Source organism: Astyanax mexicanus, chromosome 4 (genome assembly GCF_023375975.1).
Source record: "Astyanax mexicanus isolate ESR-SI-001 chromosome 4, AstMex3_surface, whole genome shotgun sequence".
Taxonomy (NCBI): Eukaryota; Metazoa; Chordata; class Actinopteri; order Characiformes; family Acestrorhamphidae; genus Astyanax; species Astyanax mexicanus.
This window is the reverse complement of record NC_064411.1, coordinates 49143599-49168122: the sequence shown is the minus strand read 5'-3', so window position 1 is coordinate 49168122 and position 24524 is coordinate 49143599. Positions and strand designations below refer to the sequence as shown.

The 24524-nt window shown below is 38.2% G+C and overlaps 1 protein-coding gene across 2 annotated transcripts in view; it reads left to right on the top strand.

Annotated features, from left to right (window-relative positions):
• The first annotated feature begins 8289 nt into the window (after positions 1-8289).
• Positions 8290-24524, top strand: part of ncana (neurocan a) — a 168489-nt gene continuing 152254 nt past the window's right edge. The window contains exon 1 of one of the 2 annotated variants that reach the window (XM_022678851.2): positions 8290-8577. The gene's annotated coding sequence lies outside the window, so the exon portion shown is untranslated. The remainder of the gene's footprint in view (positions 8578-24524) is intronic. The other variant, XM_022678853.2, reaches the window with a different exon arrangement.

Below are 24524 nucleotides of genomic sequence, written 5' to 3'. Positions count from 1 at the left end.
TATGCTCCCTAGGCGTGGTTATCCTGTAAAGATGACTGTAAGAGCACAGCGCAGAATGATCAATGAGGTGAGGAAGAATCCTAGAGTGTCAGCTGAAGACTTACAGAAATCTCTGGCACATGCTAACATTTTTGTTGACAAATCTACAATAAGGAAAACATTAAACAAGAATAGAGTTCATGGGAAGACACATGCAAACATACAATTTTTTGTGTGCATTTAGTTTAAGCAGACTGTGTTTGTCTATAGTTGTGACTTAGATGAAGATCAGAAGACATTTAATGACCAATTTATGCAGAAATCCAAGTTTAATACTGGAATGAAAACTTGTAGAACGACAAATCAGAAAAATCGACGAACATAGAGGACCACCACGCCCCAATCTCAGCTAATGTCTGCCGGTTTGAATGGGCCGTGTCTGCAGGCAGGATGAGCTCAGTGTGGAATTATTATACTCAGAGTTGCAGACGATGCTGGAGATTGCACTAAGTGGTGATCATGGTGGGAGGAAGCCATGGGGCTTCATTGTGTTTTACTCTGAATGGGTTTTATAGCACATGTAATGCTGTCTCTACGACTGTGTGTGTGTAATTTACAGAGAACTGAATAAATAATTGCACCATTGCAGACTTGACAACGCCAGATCTAATAAATGGGATGATTAAATTCATAGCTCTGGTGTTTTCACATCTCCTGCTCTGATTTCAGCTTTCTGTTCCATTAATCATCACTGTCATGTCAAAACATTAAAATTCCACTTTTTTTTTATTATTAATAATGACAAAAAGTGGACCCAGGAGCTGATGTTCTGTCAGTGTTTAATGATAAATTAACTTGCTAGTACCGGGTTGGACCCATTTTTTTCTTCAGAACTGCCTTAAACCTTCATGGCATAGATTCAACAAGGTTCTGGAAACATTCCTCAGAGAGTCTGGTCCATATTAACATGAGAGCTGTTACGAAGGAGGAAGGGATGGACGTAAGTGCAGAATATAATTATTTATTAAATAAACAAACTAAAACAAACTAACAAGATAAACCAAAGTACACTGAATACAAAACTACAGAAGAATTCAACTAGAAAACAGGAACCTAACGAACAGCATGAGACAAGAACCAAACCTCACAAGACTACAAACCGCAAACAAACCAACAAAAGACTAGACAAGGAAGACTTGAAACAAAGGGGCTTATATACACAAGGAGGGAACAGGAAACTGGAAACACCTGAGGATCAATCAAGAGGGGGTGGGGTTACAAATAACTGATGACGGGGTGGGGCTTAGGGCGGAGACAGGACCAAAACACAACAGTAGCACATGGCTGGGAAATACAAGACAGGTAAACAGAGGGCAGGAGCACACGGGACCAAATGAGGGAGAAACACAAGACAGACCTGGGCTAAGGTGTGACAAGAGCATCACGCAGTTGCTGCAGATTTATCATCTGCACATCCATGATGCAAATCGCCCGTTCAACCACATCCCAAAGCTGCTCTATTGGATCTATGAGATCTGGTGACTGTGGAGCCATTCCAGTACAGTGAACTCTCTCATTGTCGTGTTCAAGAAACCAGTCTGAGATGATTCTCTTACGCTTTATGACATGGAGCATTATCCTGCTGGAAGTAGCATCAGAAGATACAGGTACACTGTGGTCATAAAGGGATGGACATGGGCAGCAACAATACTCAGGTAGGCTGTGGTGTTTGAGACTCGATGCTCAATTGGTACTAATGGGCCCAAAGTGTGCTAGGAAAATATCCCCCACACCATTTCAGCACCACCACCAGCCTGTACCGCTGATAAAAGGCAGGATGGATCCATGCTTTCATGCTTTCTAGCCTGAGAAACACAACAGCAAATCTGAAGAAACGCTTGGAGTCACAGCGGCACAGTCAAACTTACAGAGCCCAAAGTCCCACCAAGCTTCCAATAAAGTGAGTAGTAGGCGTGTTGGAAATACAGCTGCACCTCGCCTTGCTGGTCACCGATAGCTACCCATGTGTGGTTAGTTAATCAACTATTCTTTTGTTTTTGACACATTAGAAACATGTTCTGGTGGTGTACCACCTTGCAGTGCTTTGCAGACCCCCAGTGGCACATGTACCACAGTTCAATAACCACTGTTCTTTTCCTCTTTTCAGTGATGTAGATTTTTTTTAGTAAGAGAGCAGTCACATGGATGTGGGTTAAGTATTTCTGTTAGTTCATTTTAAATGAGTCGTTGGTGTCATGAAGGTCTAATCATGTATTATTAATTGCCCGCTCCCAGCATTAACAGTAATTATTAATTTGCATGGTCTTGCATTCCCTGGTTGGTTCGGGGAAAATGCTGAATGTTAGTTTAAATGCAGTTGAGTTGTAAAAGACTAAGTAAAACTATTTCCTCTGACAGTATGACTATAGAGAACATGTGCACTGAAGTACAATTCCCTTCTGGTCTACAGATATAAAGTAAAAAGCTCTTCAAAGAGCACTTCAAAGAGCACTTACTCTCTTAACACCTCTAACACACTAACTACTTCTAACCTCATTTCCTTCTTCCCCTCCTCTATCCTATTATTCCCCTTTGTCCTCCTTTTATCCCTATCCAAAGATGTTTTTCCTTTAAACTTATTTTACATTGTACTTGACTATTGTAAGTCGCTTTGGACAAAAGCGTCTGCCAAATGTAATGTAAAAAAAACTACTAATAACTTCTGCCCTGTTGTAAAAATCCAAAGGCAAAGTCAAAATCACCCACTTCTCCCAGACCAAGTGTCTCAGATTGCCATTACTGAGTTTGCAGCACCGTCTATTTTTTTACAGTGAATTTTTCCACTCTTCCTTCAGGTTAAATGTATTGTTTCCAAAGTAAAAGTAATGTTAATGTCTTTTTTCATGAAACAGTTTATATTTTGATCAAATTACAGTATTGGAGTTTAGCACTGTTTGCTCTGTTGCTGCTCTGTTTACAGTGTTGTTCATCTTTTAATCTTTCATCAGTGGTCACAAGACCCTGTCCACAGGAAGCTGGCACAGGAAATTATTTCCTGGATTATGTTATTTGTCCAGCAGTGACACTGGGGTGTTTAAAAACTCCAGCAGCACTGCTGTGTCTGATTCTCTTGTACCACAGTGTACGTTGACTTGCAATGAAATATTGTACATCAATAAATTGGTTATTTAAGTGGTAATTACTCAAACATACAGCTCTAAAAACAATTAAGAGACCATTTCGGTTTCTGAATCAGATTCTCTGATTTTGCTATTTATAGGTTTATGTTTGAGTAAAATGAACATTGTTGTTTTATTCTATAAACTACAGACAACATTTCTCCCAAATTCTAAATAAAAATATTGTCATTTAGAGCATTTATTTGCAGAAAATGAGAAATGACTGAAATAACAAAAAGATGCAGAGCTTTCAGACCTCAAATAATGCAAAGAAAACAAGTTCATATTCATAAAGTTTTAAGAGTTCAGAAATCAATATTTGGTGGAATAACCCTGTTTTTAATCACAGTTTTTTAATGCATCTTGGCATGTTCTCCTCCACCAGTCTTACACACTGCTTTTGGATAACTTTATTCCACTCAGGGTGCACAAGTTCAAGCCGTTCAGTTTGGTTTGATGGTTTGTGATCATCCATCATCCTCTTGATTATATTCCAGAGGTTTTGAATTTGGTCAAAACAACGAAACTCATAATTTTTAAGTGGTCTCTTTATTTTTTTCAGAGTTGTATCTGTTTACCTTCACTTTCCACACTGTTTAACTTGCTTTTCTTTGCCATTTTTTTAGAACTTTATTTTCTTGTATTGTTTTTAGTTCTTAGTTTCCATTACTTTGTATTGTTTTAAATGTCTTGTAACTTTCTTTTAACATTGTTCTGTATTATGTCTTAAATGTACAGTAGCCTATTTCTTATATTCAAGGCCTCGCCTTGCCTTCTCTTTGTGCTGGCCACATTCTGTATGTTTGTCTGGATGGCTCACCCAGGGCACATGTTAACTCCAGGTGGGAACAGGGCTTATAAGGTAAAGCTTCACGTCTTTAAGGTATAGGTGGTCCCCCACCAGGTGCTTGGAGTGTAAGTTCCGATGCTAATTATTGGAAGCAGATGGTGGAACATGCTGTAGTAACACACAATTTAGTGTTTATATTCCAGCACACCTGGCTCGTCTCACTTCCTAAGCGCGGGCTGAGTGAAATCAGGTGTGTTAAAGGAAGGAAACGGCCTGCCTGGGCTGTCATCTCCCAGCACAATAAAACCTGACCCCCCTCTCGGACGCTCGTACCCCCTGTTCAGAAGGCCTGTGGCCGCCGCCGGACCACCTGGAGTTCAGCGCTCGCTGTGTGGCATCAGCAGTAAGACCTAACACAGGCTCCTCCGAGATTCTCTTACATCCAGCCTGAGTTACTCTTCGTTTACTTTAAATAACCCTGCTGCTCCCGCTCAGAGTGAGGTGGCAGCTCACATGGGTCTTCAGTAATGCGTCTCCCATCATAGGCTTCATTTCCACTAAATTCGGAGGCCATTACCCCCATTACGTTTTTCACGGGTGATGTATTTCTGTTCCGGCCGCCGAGGCCTAGTTCTGAAGACAGGATTGAAATATGTATCATGGCGTGCCAAATCTTTCTGATAGCCTACATAACAGCATATGAAGAGGAGGACATATCTATCTATATATATATATATATATATATATATATTTATATTTATACACATGGCTGAATATAGTGTACATGCATGTATGTACAGTATAAATATACACTAATATAACAAGGCTAGAAACAGTAAATCTAGACTATTTCTCTGCTATTAATCCGACAGTGATACAATCAATCTGTCCTTTCATCCACCATATTTTAATCATACGAACATATAAATCGTCGCTGTCCAATGAAAAACACTTATCTCCAAAACAGCAACTTTACAGGAGAGAGAAAAAACCTTGTGAACTTTCAATGGAAGTCAATGTAAAAAGAGTTTATTTCAGGTCATTTTGTTTCTATTGGTCTATTCATCAAGAAATTTGTAATTAGGGATTTAAATTAAATAATAAACTTAAAATCGACAAAAATGTAGATAAGTGTTTTTCATCAGATAGCGATGAAATATATAAATACATAGATAAACACAGGGGTTGGACAATGTAACTGAAACACCTGTCATTTTAGTGTGGGAGGTTTCATGGCTAAATTAAAGCAGCCTGGTGGCCAATCTTTATTAACTGCACATTATTGCACCAGTAAGAGCAGAGTGTGAAGGTTCAATTAGTAGGGTAAGAGCACAGTGTTGCTCAAAATATTGCAATGCACACAATTATGGGTGACAAATTGTTGGTGCACGTCTTGCTGGCACATCTGTGACCAAGACAGTAAGTCTTTGTGATGTATCAAGAGCCACTCTATCCAGGGTAATGTCAGCATACCACCAAGAAGGACGAACCACATCCAACAGGATTAACTGTGGACGCTGTAAGAGGAAGCTGTCTGAAAGGGATGTTCGGGTGCTAACCCGGATTGTATCCAAAAAACATAAAACCACGGCTGATCAAATCACGCAGAATTCAATGTGCACCTCAACTCTCCTGTTTCCACCAGAACTGTCCGTCACCACAATACATTACTGTGGTCTAAAACCAGGTGTTTCAGTTTCATTGTCCGACCCCTGTACATACATAAATACATACATTAATTAAATTATCTATACGTTTATTTACCATTCTTCCATCATTCCTCCTTTCATCTTTCATTTATCTATTATTACAGTGGCTTGCAAACGTATTCATACCCCTAAAGCTTTTCCATATTTTGTCACTTTATAACCACAAACATAAATATATTTTTCATTGGAATTAATATAAAATATCAACACAAAATGGTATACAATTGTGAAGTGAAAAGAAATTTATGCATGATTAAAAAAAAAAACATTTAATAAAAAAAACTGAAAACAGTGTGGTGTGAAAAGTATTCAGCGCCCTTTTTCTCTGAGTGCAGTCAATTGCATTCAGAAGTTGCCTGATGACTGCTAATGACTATATACATCGCACCTGTGTGTAATCTAATCTCAGTACAAACACAGCTGCTCTGGTTGGTTAAGAGAATTTTGGGGATTAAACAGCATTATGAAGTTTAAAGAACACACTTGACAGGTCATGAATAAGGTTGTGGAGAAGTTTAAAGCAGGCTTAGGCTACAAAAAGCTATATTTCCCAAGCTTTAAACATCTCACAGAGCACCAAGACAAGGCCGTCCACCTAAACTTACAGGCCGAAAATGGAAAGCACTGATTAGAGATGCAGCCAAGAGGCCCATGGTGACTCTGGATGAAATGCAGAGATGCACAGCTCAGATGGGGGAATCTGTCCACAGGACAACTATTAGTCGTGCGCTGCACTCATGTGGTCTATGAAAGAGTGTCAAGAAGAAAAGCATTGTTCAAAGAAAACCATGAAAAGTCCTGTTTGCAGTTTGCCAGAAGCCATGTTGGGGACACAGCTAACATGTGGAACAAGACTATGTATAGTAGAGAATTAACACTGCACATTACCCTGAACAAACCATCCCCACTGTCAAACATGGTGGTGGCAGCATCATACTCTGGGGCTGCTTCCCTTCAGCAGGCACAAAGAAAGTTGGTCAAAGTTGATGGGAAGGTGGATGGAGCCAAATACAGGGAAATTTTGGAAGAAAACCTGTTGGAGTCTGTAAAAAACTAGAGACTGGTGTCGAGGTTCACCTTCCAGCAGGACAATGACCCTAAACATAAAGCCAGAGCTGCAATGGTATGGTTTAAAACAAAACATATTCATGTGTTTGAATGGCCCAGTCAAAGACCAGACTTAAACCCAACCCAGAACTTGTGGCAATATCTGAAACCTGCTGTTTTACAAACACTCTCCATCTAATTTGACTGAGCTTGAGCTGTTTTGCAAAGAAGAATGGGCAAAAATGTCAGTCACTAGATGTCCAAAGCTGGTGGAGACATACCCTAAAAAAGTTGCAGCTGTGATTGCAGCAAAAGTATTGAACCAGGGGGGCTGAATACTTTTGTACACTGCACTTTTCACTTCACAATTGTATAGCACTTTGTGTTGGTCTTTCATATTAATTCCAACGAAATATATGTATGTTTGTGGTTGCAACGTGGCAAAATATGGGAAAGGGGTATGAATACTTTTGCAAGCCACCGTACATGCATACATGTCTTTACATCAAATCTATTTATCCTTCCAAAATATATTCATTCATCCGCTTTCATCCATCCATACATGCAGGTCTTTTATCCACATATCTGTATATTTAGCTTTCTATCGATCCATCGGTTCATACCTCCATCTATCCATCCTGACATAATTTATCTATTCATCCAGCTTTTATCCATCCATACACATGTCTTTATATCATGTCTCCCTATATTTACTTTTACATAAAATTTCTTTCCTTCCATCCATTCATCACTTCATCACTTCATTCATGTGGAAACCCCCCCCCACCTATATCCTAGACCAAGCATCTCAGACTGCCTTCATTGAGTTTACAGCACAGCTGAAAGTACGTAAAGCAAAGCCAATTTTTCAACTGGATGCTTAGATTGTCCAGCAAGTGTAATTCATACAAGGTAAAGGTCTTTTTATTATGAAGTGATGTGCACTTTAATTAAATTACAGAACCAAAGCTGATAATGATAATTAAGTTAATGATACCATCCATATATTTTTATTAAAAAGACAGGTGTACCACCAGGTGTGTCTAGCCCCTCATGCATCCTTAAATTAAGTCCCAGCACCCATAAAAACATTTTTAATCACTAATTAGATTAATTTAATTGATAGTTCAGAATTATATCAAAATATTTATCAGAATACATTAACATATTATTATTATTGGGTTTTCATATATATTTATATATGTCTATATGCGTCTCCATGGGTCAATTAATAACTGACACATAACAATAATGATCATAAGCACCTGTATTAAAGGAATTTGTGCCAGAATATCATGTAAATAAACTAAATTAAATAAATGTAATATATATTACATTATATTTCCTACATTTTATTCTGCTGGATCTCACCAGCCTGAGTCTTCAGCAGCTGGAGACAGTTAATTTATGAGGTTCCCAAAAATGAAAGTGGGCTCCCACGTCCTGCTGCTCGTGCTTGAAGCATTTGCGCATGATCAGGGGGCGCGAGGGGCCGCGGGTGACGTTCCCCCTGCGGGAGGGAGGGATGGAGGGATGGAGGGAGGGAGGAGGAGGAGGAGGAGTTGGAGATGGGGGGAGCAGGAGCTCGAGCCCTCCTCATGCCCGCCTGCTGCCTGCCTGCCTGCCAGCCCCCTCTTTGTTTCACACAGCTTCCTACCGGGAGAGCGCGCGCACCTCTGCATCTCTCCGGTAGGAACGAGCTCCGGTTGTGTCTGATTTCTGCGCGCTCGCCGCTCGCGGCAGGTTTGTCGGGTTTGATTCGGTTCACTTCTTTTGTCGTAGCGAGGCTGAGCATCCTTTGAGCACGAGCGCGTCTCGCCCTGCAAGTGCAACACTCCACGCGCTCCTTCTCCTCCAGCAGCAGCAGCGCGAGGTAAGAAGAAAACTTAGCTCCAATTTTTTCATTTTTTATTAAACGTTTTTGCGTTTTTTGCACGTTTAAGGAAACTTGGTAGCGTTTTTTTTGGGCTGTAGTTTGTGCGCCAGCTGCCGTTTGCATTGTCTGAACATTTCATGATTAGTGCACTAAGAGAATGCACAGCTTTTTAGGGGGGCAATTTTTGGTTCCCAGAACGTTCCGGGAACGTTCATTTTGGTTAGGGATGCACTGAATATTATTCAGACGAAAACAGAGGAGAATAAGTACTTTCAGTGTTCAACAGTATATGTAAAGAGACCAAACAAAGCAAGCTGAGCAATGACTAATTTTTTGATGATTTGTCTGCGAGGATTTTTAAATGTTCAACGTTTAATACATGTTTTTTATTGTATTTTAAATTTGCAATGGCCTTTTCTTTGAAAAGCAAGACAAAATACACACATAGTTTAACAGTGGCTAAATGTATGAAAGCACTAAAAAAAGGGCAACCGCTGTTTTATTTTGTTCCGCTTTTTAGTTTTGGCCTATAAATTTCATTTTGGCCGTCCTTTGGTTCCTCAGTAAAGTTTTCTTTGTGTAAATAGAACCTTCCTTGTTGGGTTGTGCATTATAGCTCTGAAAACATTCCTGAAACCTATTCGAAAACCCAGAAACGGTGTCTTATATTTAAGGAGTTTGAAACGCATCTTAGGATCTTAAACGTTCGGAGAACACTTTTAGCTGACGTTCTTTGTTAGTTCTTATAAAAATCAAAAGCGGCTTTTAGGATTTATAGTTTAACGATGTTAAGGATGAGTGATAGAACATTGTCATTACATTATGTCACGTTTCCCCCAAAATAAACACAAAATCTAAGATAACGTTCAGGGAATGCTCTGTATGAGCTTTGTATGTGAGGGTTCCAATTAATCGCGTTGGGAATCGCGTTTACAAGCATTTAAATATTAATCGGATTGTTTTTTGTTTTCTGTTAGTTTTTTTTGTATTCTCATGTATAAGTTTGTGTTTAAGGTTTTAAGTACGATGCTTTGTTGCAGGGACGATGTGGTAGTGATATGATTTCAAACGGAGCCGGTTGCAAGAACAAAAAATAAATAAATAAATAAAATCGCAGTGCTTGCTCGTGCACTGAGGGTCTTTTATTTGATAATGATGATATCAGATTGGATTTGCGTGAATTCGCCAAAGTCCAGTTGAGTTTGTGAAGCAAGCAGGCTGATGCACAACAGAAATGAATAAATAAGTTAAATAAAAATACCGGCGCGTGCTATCCCGGTGCTGGACTCGCGGGCGACTCGAGCGTTTGTCGCTTCATTTGAGCGTGTTTAGAAATCAAACGCGCAATTTTAAAATGATTGATTAGAGAGAAAAGTCGCGTGCTGCATTGCCACTAACCATCCATGCACATCACATCGCTCTAGCCAAATTGTTTGTATTGCATGAAACCGCACGCGTTCAGGGCTGCTTTGGTCGGGCATCACGCGCGGCTCGTGAATACCACTGGGATGCTGGTTGGGATGCGGCTGCTACATCCAATACTGATTTTGGGGAATGCTGCTGTGCATTGAGCCAAATGGAGCATAGCTTAAAAAACAGCACGCGTTGGGCTCAAGTCTGAACAGCATGGGGTTAATGCGGCTTGGCTCGAGCTTGGTTAAACAGCAGGATATCATATCAAAGTGTAAAGTGCATCAAGAGGAAAGTGACTCACTCAAAACCCCTTGCTTATCATAACTGATCACTGATCAGACAGTGGGAGGTCTAGAAGCTGTGAAATTATGAGAAAGCTCTTTGGAAAGAGGGAAAGATGGAACTGATGGCTGAGGAACATATCTTCTTCAGTCATGAAAGGCAGTAAAGTAGCTTTAGGCAGTGTGCCAGTATCTCAATGGCTGGTTGCCATTTGATTGTTTATTTATTAATTATTAATTATTTTATATATTATTTTATGATACTGAGTAGACAAGTAGATAAAACTTTTGACATACCATGAAAACCTTTGCGTGTTTTAAGAATATTTTAAATATGACAGTTCCCAGCTGCCACACAACCGACCTTCAACATTGAAATGTGGTTGAAATATGACTAAAGTAATGTCTGTTGTTGTTTTAACGCTAACATTGGATGGAGGAATGAAAAATGTGTTTTACTTCCATTTGCAGTAATTGCTTTTTAATTTAGCACAATTTTCATGTTCTATTAGTTTTACTGTTTTAGTGTTTTTGAGATCAGATGTTCAGTAATCAGATTGATAATGGTGGGTAACTTTCTTTATACTCAGATTTACTGCAGGTATGTAAGTTTATTGATAACAGGATTTTCTCATTTTAGTGAGCTATGGTTTATTAAATGTTGAACGTATGACGTTGAAACAAAGTTCACTTTTCAAAACCAACATTGATTCAATGTTGATTGAACCATAAAATCAATGTTTAGTCAACATTAAAATGCTAGCTGGGTTGGAACAGTTTTGAGAGAAAAAAAATTAAACATAATAAAACAACAATGTAAAACAACAAAATGATTTTTGCACAGCTCCCAGGAAATCAGATTTTGAAGAAAAATAATTTTCTTTCTAATGGTAGATCCTGTTCTTTCAGGCTTCAACTGTTTCAGGAGCTACCTACATTTGTTTTCCATTTCCCATTTTCTCCCAATTCCCACACATTCTTTCAATTGTCCCACTGTGATGACAGTTTAGGATTTTTTGGAGTCTTCTTTAAGCTTCTTGTGGTCTGTTTTTTGGTCTTGTAGTCTCTGGATTTTGCAAGATTCTCAGGAATAGAGTTTCACTCCAATAACATAATTTTACAAAGGAGAACATGCCTGAAGACCCTCCTCATATAATTTAGCATGCTATTTGTCCAAGTGTCTACCACACCCTCAACCACCCATCTCCTCTCTTTTTAACTCTGTTACCTCTCCTACCTGGCTCCACTTATCACAGAGGGGGTGTGGCCTCCTACCTCAATCAGAAGCACCAAAACTACAGCCCAAAAAGTTATCTGAGACCTCTCCCCCTTTTTTTAGTCTCCTCCCCGATAATTACAAGTTGATGGCATGTTCCACACGATCAAACTTTGACTTTGTTTGCAACTCAATAATAAATTATGGTGAAATTATGAAGACCTAAAGGTAGCTCCTGAAACAGTTGAAGCCTGAAGGAACATGATCTAGCATTAAAAATAAACCTTTTTCTAAAATAAATCTGATTTCAGGGAGTAAACCTTTTGCAAGAATCTTTAAATTGTTATACAAATTATGTTTTTTTTTTTTTTCCCATTTTCTCCCCAATTTACACGGCCAATTACCCAACCCACTCATTAGGACTCCCCCTATCACTAGTGATAACCCAACACACCAGGAGGGTGAAGTCAGCCACCGCTTCTTTTCAAGCTGCTGCTGATGCAGCACTGCCGAGTAGTATCACAGTGCGCTTGGAGGAAAGTGCAGCGACTCGGTTCCAATACATCAGCTCACAGACGTCCTGTGCTGCGGACATCACCTTAGGAGTGATGTAGGGAGAGAGCGCCATCTACCCACCCGGAGGGAGCAGGGCCAATTGTGCTCCCTCTGAGCCCCGGCAGCTTGATGGCAAAGCTGCATGAGCGGGGGTTCAAACCTCCCGCTCATAGTGGCAGCGCTTTAGACCGCTGGACCACTCGGCGCCACAAATTATGTTTTAAAGACATTTTTTAGTTTTGAGTCTTTCATTTCTCAAAACTCTTCCAATTGTCACACAAATGTTTTCATGGTATGTCAAACGTTTCGCATCTACTTATCTAGTATAGATTATTTGGTGCTTGGCTCCCTCTCTCCTCTTCCTCCCCGGCAGACAGAAGGAAGATATCTATGCTGGCGTATCTCAGTAAGTGCTCTCGACACGCAGATGTGGTCCGAGCAGACGCTAGGCTCGGATCTCTTCCCCAGTGGCAGCTGCTGTGAAGTTGAGAGAGATCAAAAACTCCCCAGCAGCTGCTGCATGCATTATTCATCCCAACACCACCTCGCCACCAGCTCGCCAGCCCCGGGCTGGAGCCTCGCCAAACCCACCACCCTGGTGAAACGGTGACCCCGCCCGGCATCACCACTGTATAAACAGGGGGACACGGCGGGGTCGGACCGGCCACTACCGATGTCCTTGAGGAGTTCTGGAGCTGATTGTTTATGGGTGAATGGCTGGTCACCACACACAGCCGTGTGCTGACTGCAGATTTCCAGTCTAATGGGTGATAACTGCAGAGCGCTGCTCTAATGACACTGAGCACATGTGAGCCAGCGTAGATCAGTCAATAGTGCTGGATTAAGATGCTGCAGATGGAGCCGGTTTCCCCTGAGAAAGAGGAAAACGTGTTCAAAGATTTTTTAGAAATGCAATAAAATGGACTTATTGTTGTTCAGATTAAATCAGATACAGTAATTGGCAGATTTCTATTAAATTATTTTATTTAGATTTCTTATTTTAATCACCATTGACAGATGCTGTTTTCAGGTAAACTGCACAGTACCAACAGTTTAGATTTTTAACTTAATAAAAAAGTAAATAACTAAATAACTGAGATGTTGTTGAACTCAAAAATCTAAAATGATGAAAGACTTATGCAATGTTAATGTAGTATTTGCGCCTAAAGTTAAAACTTTAAAAGTTAAGACAATTTATTTAGGTATAGCCAAGATTAAGTCACATCTACATAAATTAAGTAAAATATTCAGTTATATAAATATTCAGTAAATATTGTTGAAATATCTTTCTTAATATCTATAAGTATATCTTATCTATAAGTATAAAAAAATCAGTGAAATGAGTTTATTGTTGTACAAACATTTAAAAGTAAGGTGTTCTGTTAATTGGCATGGATACATTTAGAGATTTTTTCCACGACTAATATTTTCATGCCAATAATTATGCAAGACCTATTTTGTATTTTTGTATTTTGTATTGTTAATTAACATACTAATATATACTTGTATGTTTGAGGGAAGATAAAACCAATGTGGGGCGCTGGAATAAAGAATGAATGATAAATTGAATAGAGGAAACTTTTTAAATTCTTTTTTTTTTTTTTTTTTTTTTTTCATTATTATAAACATCTCAGCTTGGTTGCAAGAATTTCTGAATTAGAACTAAATTTGTTGAGTGTTTTCACACCTGTAGTTGGCACCAAAATGCACACCAATAAACCACTGGAGCACATTGTCTCCTCTGATTGGTCAGAGCTGTCTGGCTTGGGAGCAAGAAAGTAGATGTAGTGAGAAGATTCTACTGTTCCAGCATGTTTATCTGTACAGTGTGAAGCTGCTGTTGATAACGGTGATTACCACCCTTATTTACTAATTTACCCAATCAGAGATTGAAACGGGGGTTGTATCTAGTGGGCAGAATTGAGTACATAGGAACAGTCCTGGTTTAACAAGGCTGGTTTTACTGGTATCAGAAAACAAATCCCAAATAAGTGCTTTATAAGTGAATTTTTGATGGGGGATTTAAATTCCTGGGTCAGTTGCCCAGACAGGGATTAAGCCTCATCTGGGAATCTGGGACTATACAGTACTGTAAAGGGAGATTCTTGTAGTCTAGGACTATGCTTACTGTAATTCCTGTTCAGGAAACTAACCCTGGACCTTTGGATGGTTGTGCCAACTGGGGAAATTGTTGCGAGGCACTATTTGTTTAGCTTTATCGCAGTAATGAAGATGGGGATGAATTTGAATAGAGAACAATGAAAATATAAGGTAAAAAAATATGAAACCCACAAAGACTCCTCAGTTATATTAATATTTGATCAAATATATGGTAAAAAAAATAATGCGACAGATGCAAAGCTTTCAGACGTAAAATAAAGCAAACAAGTTTGTATTCATTTAGAAACCTCAGTACTAATGTTTTGACTTAACTCTGGAATGTAATCAAGTGAAAGATGGATGGTCACAATCAGTGTTGGGCACGTTACTTTGAAAAAGTAATTAGTTATAGTTACTAGTTACTTCTCCAAAAAAGTAACTGAGTTACTAACTGAGTTACTCCACTATAAAAGTAATTAGTTACCAGTAAAAGTAACTACTGCGTTACTTTGTTACTCGCCCCATAACCCCCCCCCCCCACCCCCCAACCCCGGTTTGTAACGCCGTTTATTTTAACAAACGTTATTCCCATCACTGGTCACAAACCATCAGACAAAGCAGAACTACTTGAATTTGTGTGCCAGGAGTGACATAAGGTCACACAAAAGCAGTGTGAAAGACTGGTGAAGGAGAGCATGCCAAGACGCATGAAAGCTGTGATTAAAAACCAGGGTTATTCAACCAAATATTGATTTTTGAACTCTTCCTGAGTTGAAACATTAGTATCGCTGTTTATAAATAAATATGAGCTTGTTATTTTTTGTCTTTGCGTGATTTGAGGTCTGAAAGGACTGCATATTTTTTCGTTGTTTTAACCATTTTCCTTTTTTTTTGTTTTTGCAAATAAATGCTCTAAATGACAACATTTTATTTGGAATTTATTTGGAGGAAATGTTGTCAGTAGTTTGGCGAATAAAACGACAATGATCACTTTACTCAAACATATACCTATAATAGTAAAATAAGAGAATTCCCCCCCCCCCCCGAACTGTATATTATATATGTTATATATAATATATATAAGGAACAATTGACAGCTAAATGTAATTAACGTCAAAATGATGAGGGTTATCATGTTATCCTTTTAAAAAATGCTATCACATCAATCACTCCGGCTCTTTTATTTGTATCAGCTGTTTTATTAATGGCGTCAGAGAGGTCAGGGTGATGGTGAGGGGTCAGAGGTGAAGGTCAGGTGTGCGGCTGCTGGCCGTTATCAATCTGCTCAGGCCAGATTGGAGGAAGCCCCTTTGTTCTTCTCCTGCAGCTGCCTGCTTTCTTTGTCTCCCTGCAAGGATAAAACAAGAATCTACCCACAATGCATCACCTCGCAGAGTCTGAGCCCCTCGACCACCAGAATATCCACTTAACGCCAATCAGCCTTTCACACTTACACACACACAAAGACCCCACAGGAGCACTCGGACCAATTATTGTCCATTTACAGGAACAAATACGGTGCGAGGCCTCGGTGTGTGGCCCCGGTCCAAACGTTCCTCACGAGTGCGCTCTCCATTGACGCTGAAGGACAATATAGCGCAGATGAAACGGCCGGCGGCTGCTGTGTGGCCTGCTTTTTGTCTGCATTGTCTTCCTCTGCGCCGTGATTGGCTGTATTTTTATGAAGTGCTGTGGTTAAATAAACACTCTGACACGCTGTTGTGTTTTGGCGAGCGTAACTGCATTAAACGGCTGGATGAATGCACTCTGCTGTATTGATTGGTCAATACTGCTGACCATCTCCAGGCTTGAGGTTTCTTCTGCTGCCTGGGGGGGAAAAGGAAATAGAAGGGGGAGGGGCATCAAAGAAGAACGAGTGAAAGGCAAAGCATGCTTTTTTGTGTGAAGATGTAAAGCTCTTTCTGTTGTTCTTTCACAGAGACACACACACACAAATACTGATCCACTGGTTTCTCTGATTTTGCTATTTATAGGTTTAGGTTTGAGTGAAATGAACATTGTTGTTTTATTCTATAAACTACAGACAACATTTCTCTCAAATTCCAAATACAAATATTGTCATTTAGAGCATTTATTTGTAGAAAATGAGAAATGGCTGAAATAACAAAAAAAGATGCAGAACTTTCAGAACTTTCAAAACAAGTTCATATTCATAAAGGTTTAAGAGTTCAGAAATCAATATTTGGTGAAATAAACCTGGTTTTTAATCACAGTTTTCATGCAGCTTGGCATGTTCTCCTCCACCAGTCTTACACACTGCTTTTGGATAACTTTATGCCTTCACTCCTGGTGCAAAAATTCAAGCTGTTCAGTTTGGTTTGATGGCTTGTGATCATCCATCTTCCTCTTGATTATATTCCAGAGGTTTTCAATTTGTTCAAATTTAGAAAAACTCATCATTAAGGATTCCCTGAAGCAGATAAAAACACAGAACTATTGACACAATGTCTAATGTCAGGCTGGAATGATGGAGCTCCATCTAGTTCTTTTGGTAGTTTTAAGTGGGGAGTTTGCGAAGGGATGAAATGGTGATTATCTCCAAATGCTCCAAAACCTTGTAGAAAGTCCTTCCTGAGACAGTTACTCCAACAAAAGCAGAATAAACTGTGTTTAATTAAGAAACAACAAATGAACAGGTGTCCATATAGAAAAAACTCTTTAAACTTTTATTGGAAGTCAATGTAAAAAGAACTTATTTCAGGTCATTTTGAAGTATTTCAGTGAGTACATTTTTCACAGTGTAAGAGAAATTTTGTGTATTTAAATTATGTAGTAAACTAAAAACCGACAAAAATGCAGATACTTGTTTTTTATTGGACACCGACAATATACTATACAATGACATGCCAAAGTCAGTAATGGGAGAGGAACTAGTCTCGTATCCCATAACTTTTGGCATCCGTAATCAGGTCTTGCTTTAGCTCTAAATACTCTAAATGATAAATCATGTCGTCTTGCCATGAGCACGTTGTCAGGTGTTCGGCTTCTCTCACAAGATATCACCTCACAACTTAAACAAGTTTATGCATTACGTCATATTTTTTATCTAAAAAGGTGTAAACATAAATACACACATTTTACACACACATAAACACATAAACAGCACGGGCATCAGCAGGACTGCAGTCAGGCAGACAGCTGAAGGTGCTTCAGTGGCACGCTTGCATATTTAATTGTGTCTGGATGTGAGTCTGGAGGTTCACAGGAGGGTCTCTGGCTGGGTTCCAGGCTCATGGCGGCGGCGGATCAGTTCAGCGTCTCTGTCCCTCGCTCACACTCACGCTGACGAACGAGTGAAGGAGAAACAGAGGAGATCATCTCCAGACTCCAGACTGACCTTATGAGTGACATTAAAGTTCACGATCCCCCAGAGTCTACAGACTGAGAGAGAGAGACGACCGCAGAAAATACAACAATAACCACCTGCAGATAAATCTTATCACTGCTGTACAGAAACCTGAAAAACATTATTCACTTTCAGCTCCTTGCTCACTAAATAACAGCAGCCTTATTTAATCACACAAATTATTCATCTTTATTTCATCATTTCACTGATTTACTATTTCATCACAGTTTAGCTCCAAAAAACTAAATTTAAATCTTTCTTAAATATTCCATTTACTATACGCAGGTTTAAAAGGTTCATATATTAAATAATACTGCTAATATTATTACTACTACTATTACTACTTATACTACTACTGCTACTAATACTGCTACTGCTACTACTACTTCTGCTATTACTCATGCTGCTACTACTACTACTACTACTACTACAAATAATAATAATAATACGTCTTCTGAGTCTGCTACTGATATTACTGATATTACTACTACTACTATTACTATTTCTGCTTCTGCCAATACTACTGATATTACTACTACTGCTGCTTATAGTATGCTAATAGTACTAAGTCTGTTACAATTGCTGATACTACTACTACTACTACGACTGCTTCTGCAAGTACTACTGTGTTTATTACTACTATTGATACTACTACTACTGCTGCTACTAATATTACTGCTACTACTACTACTAATACTGCTGCTACTAATATTACTGCTACTACTTATACTAATACTGCTGCTACTAATATTACTGCTACTACTACTACTACTGCTGCTACTAATATTACTGCTACTACTACTGCTACTTATACTGCTGCTACTAATATTACTGCTACTACTACTACTACTGCTGCTACTAATATTACTGCTACTACTACTACTAATACTGCTGCTACTAATATTACTGCTACTACTTATACTAATACTGCTGCTACTAATATTACTGTTACTACTACTGCTACTACTACTGCTGCTACTAATATTACTGCTACTACTACTACTAATACTGCTGCTACTAATATTACTGCTACTACTACTACTAATACTGCTGCTACTAATATTACTGCTACTACTACTACTAATACTGCTGCTACTAATATTACTGTTACTACTACTGCTACTACTACTGCTGCTACTAATATTACTGCTACTACTTATACTAATACTGCTGCTACTAATATTACTGCTACTACTACTACTAATACTGCTGCTACTAATATTACTGCTACTACTACTACTAATACTGCTGCTACTAATATTACTGCTACTACTAATACTAATACTGCTGCTACTAATATTACTGCTACTACTACTACTAATACTGCTGCTACTAATATTACTGCTACTACTACTACTACTAATACTGCTGCTACTAATATTACTGCTACTACTACTACTAATACTGCTGCTACTAATATTACTGCTACTACTACTACTACTAATACTGCTGCTACTAATATTACTGATACTACTACTACTAATACTGCTGCTACTAATATTACTGCTACTACTACTACTAATACTGCTGCTACTAATATTACTGCTACTACTACTACTAATACTGCTGCTACTAATATTACTGCTACTACTACTACTAATACTGCTGCTACTAATATTACTGCTACTACTACTACTAATACTGCTGCTACTAATATTACTGCTACTACTACTACTACTTATACTGCTGCTACTAATATTACTGCTACTACTACTACTAATACTGCTGCTACTAATATTACTGCTACTACTACTACTACTAATACTGCTGCTACTAATATTACTGATACTACTACTACTAATACTGCTGCTACTAATATTACTGCTACTACTACTGCTACTTATACTGCTGCTACTAATATTACTGCTACTACTACTACTACTTATACTGCTGCTACTAATATTACTGCTACTACTACTACTAATACTGCTGCTACTAATATTACTGCTACTACTACTACTACTAATACTGCTGCTACTAATATTACTGCTACTACTACTACTACTTATACTGCTGCTACTAATATTACTGCTACTACTACTACTAATACTGCTGCTACTAATATTACTGCTACTACTACTACTACTAATACTGCTGCTACTAATATTACTGATACTACTACTACTAATACTGCTGCTACTAATATTACTGCTACTACTACTGCTACTTATACTGCTGCTACTAATATTACTGCTACTACTACTACTACTAATACTGCTGCTACTAATATTACTGCTACTACTACTACTACTAATACTGCTGCTACTAATATTACTGCTACTACTACTACTACTAATACTGCTGCTACTAATATTACTGCTACTACTACTACTAATACTGCTGCTACTAATATTACTGCTACTACTACTACTAATACTGCTGCTACTAATATTACTGCTACTACTACTACTACTTATACTGCTGCTACTAATATTACTGATACTACTACTACTAATACTGCTGCTACTAATATTACTGCTACTACTACTACTAATACTGCTGCTACTAATATTACTGCTACTACTACTGCTACTACTACTGCTGCTACTAATATTACTGCTACTACTACTGCTACTAATACTGCTGCTACTAATATTACTGCTACTACTACTACTAATACTGCTGCTACTAATATTACTGCTACTACTACTACTAATACTGCTGCTACTAATATTACTGCTACTACTACTAATACTGCTGCTACTAATATTACTGCTACTACTACTACTAATACTGCTGCTACTAATATTACTGCTACTACTACTACTAATACTGCTGCTACTAATATTACTGCTACTACTACTACAACTACTAATACTGCTGCTACTAATATTACTGCTACTACTACTACTACTTATACTGCTGCTACTAATATTACTGTTACTACTACTACTAATACTGCTGCTACTAATATTACTGCTACTACTACTGCTACTAATACTGCTGCTACTAATATTACTGCTACTACTAATACTGCTGCTACTAATATTACTGCTACTACTACTAATACTGCTGCTACTAATATTACTGCTACTACTACTACTAATACTGCTGCTACTAATATTACTGCTACTACTACTACTAATACTGCTGCTACTAATATTACTGATACTACTACTACTAATACTGCTGCTACTAATATTACTGCTACTACTACTACTAATACTGCTGCTACTAATATTACTGCTACTACTACTACTAATACTGCTGCTACTAATATTACTGCTACTACTACTATTAATACTGCTGCTACTAATATTACTGCTACTACTACTACTACTTATACTGCTGCTACTAATATTACTGCTACTACTACTACTAATACTGCTGCTACTAATATTACTGCTACTACTGCTACTAATACTGCTGCTACTAATATTACTGCTACTACTACTACTAATACTGCTGCTACTAATATTACTGCTACTACTACTACTAATACTGCTGCTACTAATATTACTGCTACTACTACTACTTATACTGCTGCTACTAATATTACTGCTACTACTACTACTAATACTGCTGCTACTAATATTACTGCTACTGCTACTACTAATACTGCTGCTACTAATATTACTGCTACTACTACTGCTACTAATACTTCTATTACTTCTACTACTGTTACTACTATTGCTGATACTAATACTTCAACTACTACTACTTACACTGCTGCTCATTCTATTGCTGCTAATACTACTACTACTACTTATACTACTGCTCCTACTACTGCTGCTAATACTACTACTACTTATACTACTGCTCATACTACTGCTGCTAATAATACTACTACCACTTATACTACTGCTCCTACTACTACTGTTACTACTACTATGTCTATAACTTCTGCTTCTACTACTACTGCTGTTACTATTACTACTATTACTACTACTACTACTAAGTCTATTACTACTGCTAATACTACTTTTACTACTACTACTGCTCCTACTACTGCTGTTACTACTACTACTACTGTGTCTATTACTACTGCTAATACTACTTTTTCTACTACTACTGCTCCTACTACTGCTACTACTACTACTATGTCTATTGCTACTGCTAACACTTCTACTACTTATACTACTGCTCCTACTACTGCTATTACTACTTTTACTACTATGCTATGTCTATTACTACAGCCGATACGACTACTAGTATTTATTCTCCTCGAACTACTACTACTACCACCACTATTTCTACAACTAGTGCTACTGCTATGACTGCTACTATGTCTAGTTTATTACTGCTGATACTACTACTATTATTTCTTCTCCTTGTACTGTTACTATGTCTTCTACAACTGCTGCTACAACTACTAATACTACTGCTTGTACTATTACTACTAAGTCTACTACTTCTACTACTAATAATGCTGCTAATCTTACTGCTGCTGCTAGTTGCACCAACTAACACTAAAATTACTACTGCTACGGCTTCTATTTGTACTTCATATACTGCTACTATTATTGCTACTTCTATTGCTACATAAAGCTACATAGCGCTACTAATGCTTTATGCTCACCGTAGGCTTGTTTAATAGTCTATAAACATGTGTTGTCGCTGTTATGAGGGGATCTGATGTGTGGTCAGGAATCCAGTAGCCTCTCTGTTTCTTGGTGGGTGACCATTAGCTGACCTAACAGCCAGCAATTTGTCCAATCTTCTGACAGGATTCACGAGAAAACACAATTGTGGGTGGAGGGTAAATCAATTATGTCAATTATAAAACATTACATGGTTGGTTCAGAATGGTGTATTGGGAATTGTTCGAGGAGGATGACATATTTGGAATGGTTTTCTCGGAATTGCACATTCGGAATGGTTTGTTGAGGAAGGCTTACTGTGAATAGCCCATTTGGGGAGACTAAGACTTAATGGGAATGGATCGTTTGTAATAAGGTTTTTTTAGAATGGGTTATTTTGAAGGGCGTTACGGGAATTTCATTTCATTGTATTGTTCAACAGAGTGGGCAATATGGCAGCAGTATACATATACAGCTTTGGAAACATCTAATCTTACTTGCTGTGCTCTACAACTGGGGTGGGCAATATGACTATACTTCTTTATTTTGATACATTTTCTTAATGTGATTCACAATGCACTTTTCTGACTATAGTGTCAATATTGCCAATGGCCAACTTTTTTGTGTACAATCCTAGTTTTCATTCATTTCGCCACTTTAAAAAAAGTGTAAACTACAAAACTACATTTAAACAAATACATACTAAACAGTGCTATTCGGCAGTGCTATCCTAATCATAAATTTGCCTCAGCATTGCTATTTTAGTCAAAAATGTACCTCAGCAGTGCTACGTAAGTCACATGTGAGTGAATTGTGCATAGAGAAAGGCAGTCAGACTTTTGGTTAGCTAATGTTACTATTCTAGTTCTGGATAGACTCTGTAAAAATCCTTCAATCCTCCTTCAGAAGAAACACTGAAATAGGTATAAAATAAGAGGTATAGGTATAAAATATATATATATATATATATATATATATATATATATATATATATATATATACAGAAAAGACACAGCACCCTTACCGAGACCTCCCAGATCTTCCATAGATCAGTATTGCAAAGAAGTTCTTTGGTCTTTCTTTTGTATTTCTAAGTGTTAGAAATACAAACTGAAGCCTCCAGACTCCCAATTAGTTCTTAAAGCATTTGTTAAACACATTTTTTGATACTGTTTGAAAAGTTTAGCTGTCGTGTGTGACTGTGTGTGTGTGTGTGTGTGTGTGTGTGTGTATTTGTGAGAGTGTGTGTGTGCCTGTGCTCTGTAGTCTCTGTAGTGTGGAGTGTTCAGGACACTTTGGGAATAGCTGTGGATGGTTTGCAGATTAGACTGACCTGGGTATCTTTACACAAGTGAGACCTACCTCAGGGTGTGTATTTGTGTGTGTATGAGTGAGTGTGTGTGTTTCTGTCTGTGTGTGTGTGTGTGTATGTGTGTGGTGGTGGGGGGCAAACTTCCACAGAAAGACTCAGAAAGTGTCAAACAAATTGGCTGAGGGAATAGCGGTGTCCCTCAGGTAGATTTTTATATTCCACAGCGCTGTTTATTCCCGCTTTTAATGTTGTAGTTGCGAGGCATTGTTCGGCACTCTGGGAATAAGCGCAGCAATTTCACGGGAATGTCTAATTCATCAAAACCATCAGCTCACGTCTTCCGAACGTCTCTCTGTTGTACCCAAGCTAAAAGGCCTACATGACACCTGACAGTCATGCAGGTTGAAGCAGGCTGAGCGCAGCTGAGTGTGTACAGTGGAGCGGCGCTGTTTGGATTGACGGGACTGAAAGAAGCTGAAAAAAGCTGATAAAAAAAAGCTACTGAATATTTTTTGTCTTTATTTCACTTCATTACAATAGACATCTCTCTCTTCAGAAGCTGCCAGAAAAAGAGAGTTGTTTGGAGAAGTGCTGCTAATTATACATCCTTCCCCAAGACCAATTTGACACAAAGGCTGCGTCCAGAAACCCCAAAAGTGACTTCCAACAGGGGATACATAAGAGCATCCTACCCCGGAAAACTTTTAAGGATTTTTGAATGACATCACTGCATCCACGCCCACAGAGCACGCGAAAATGGAAAAGGCGACGCCCAAATATATGCCATAAGCGTATTAATTAACTAGGTTCCTTATCTAATTAACCCTTGTGTGGTGTTCGGGTCTGTGGGACCCGTTTTCATTTTTCATCAAATGATACAAAAAATTTTTTTCTAACTCAAACTCATTGGCATTGGCTCATTTTTTGTGAAAAACATATATCAAAACACATTTTCGATAAACACACCAACTGTACATTTTAATGTAAAATTGCTTAATTCTGCTGAATTAAATACATGTAACAAAGTAAACGAGTAAAAAAAATATGAACACCACACAAGGGTTAAACTGCCAGTTAAGCAGTTAATTTTTTTTGTTTCGATAAGCTGTGTGTTCAGTAAAACTATATTAATGATCCTGTATGTAACATGTTGTTGTACATTAAAAATAATTTAATATTT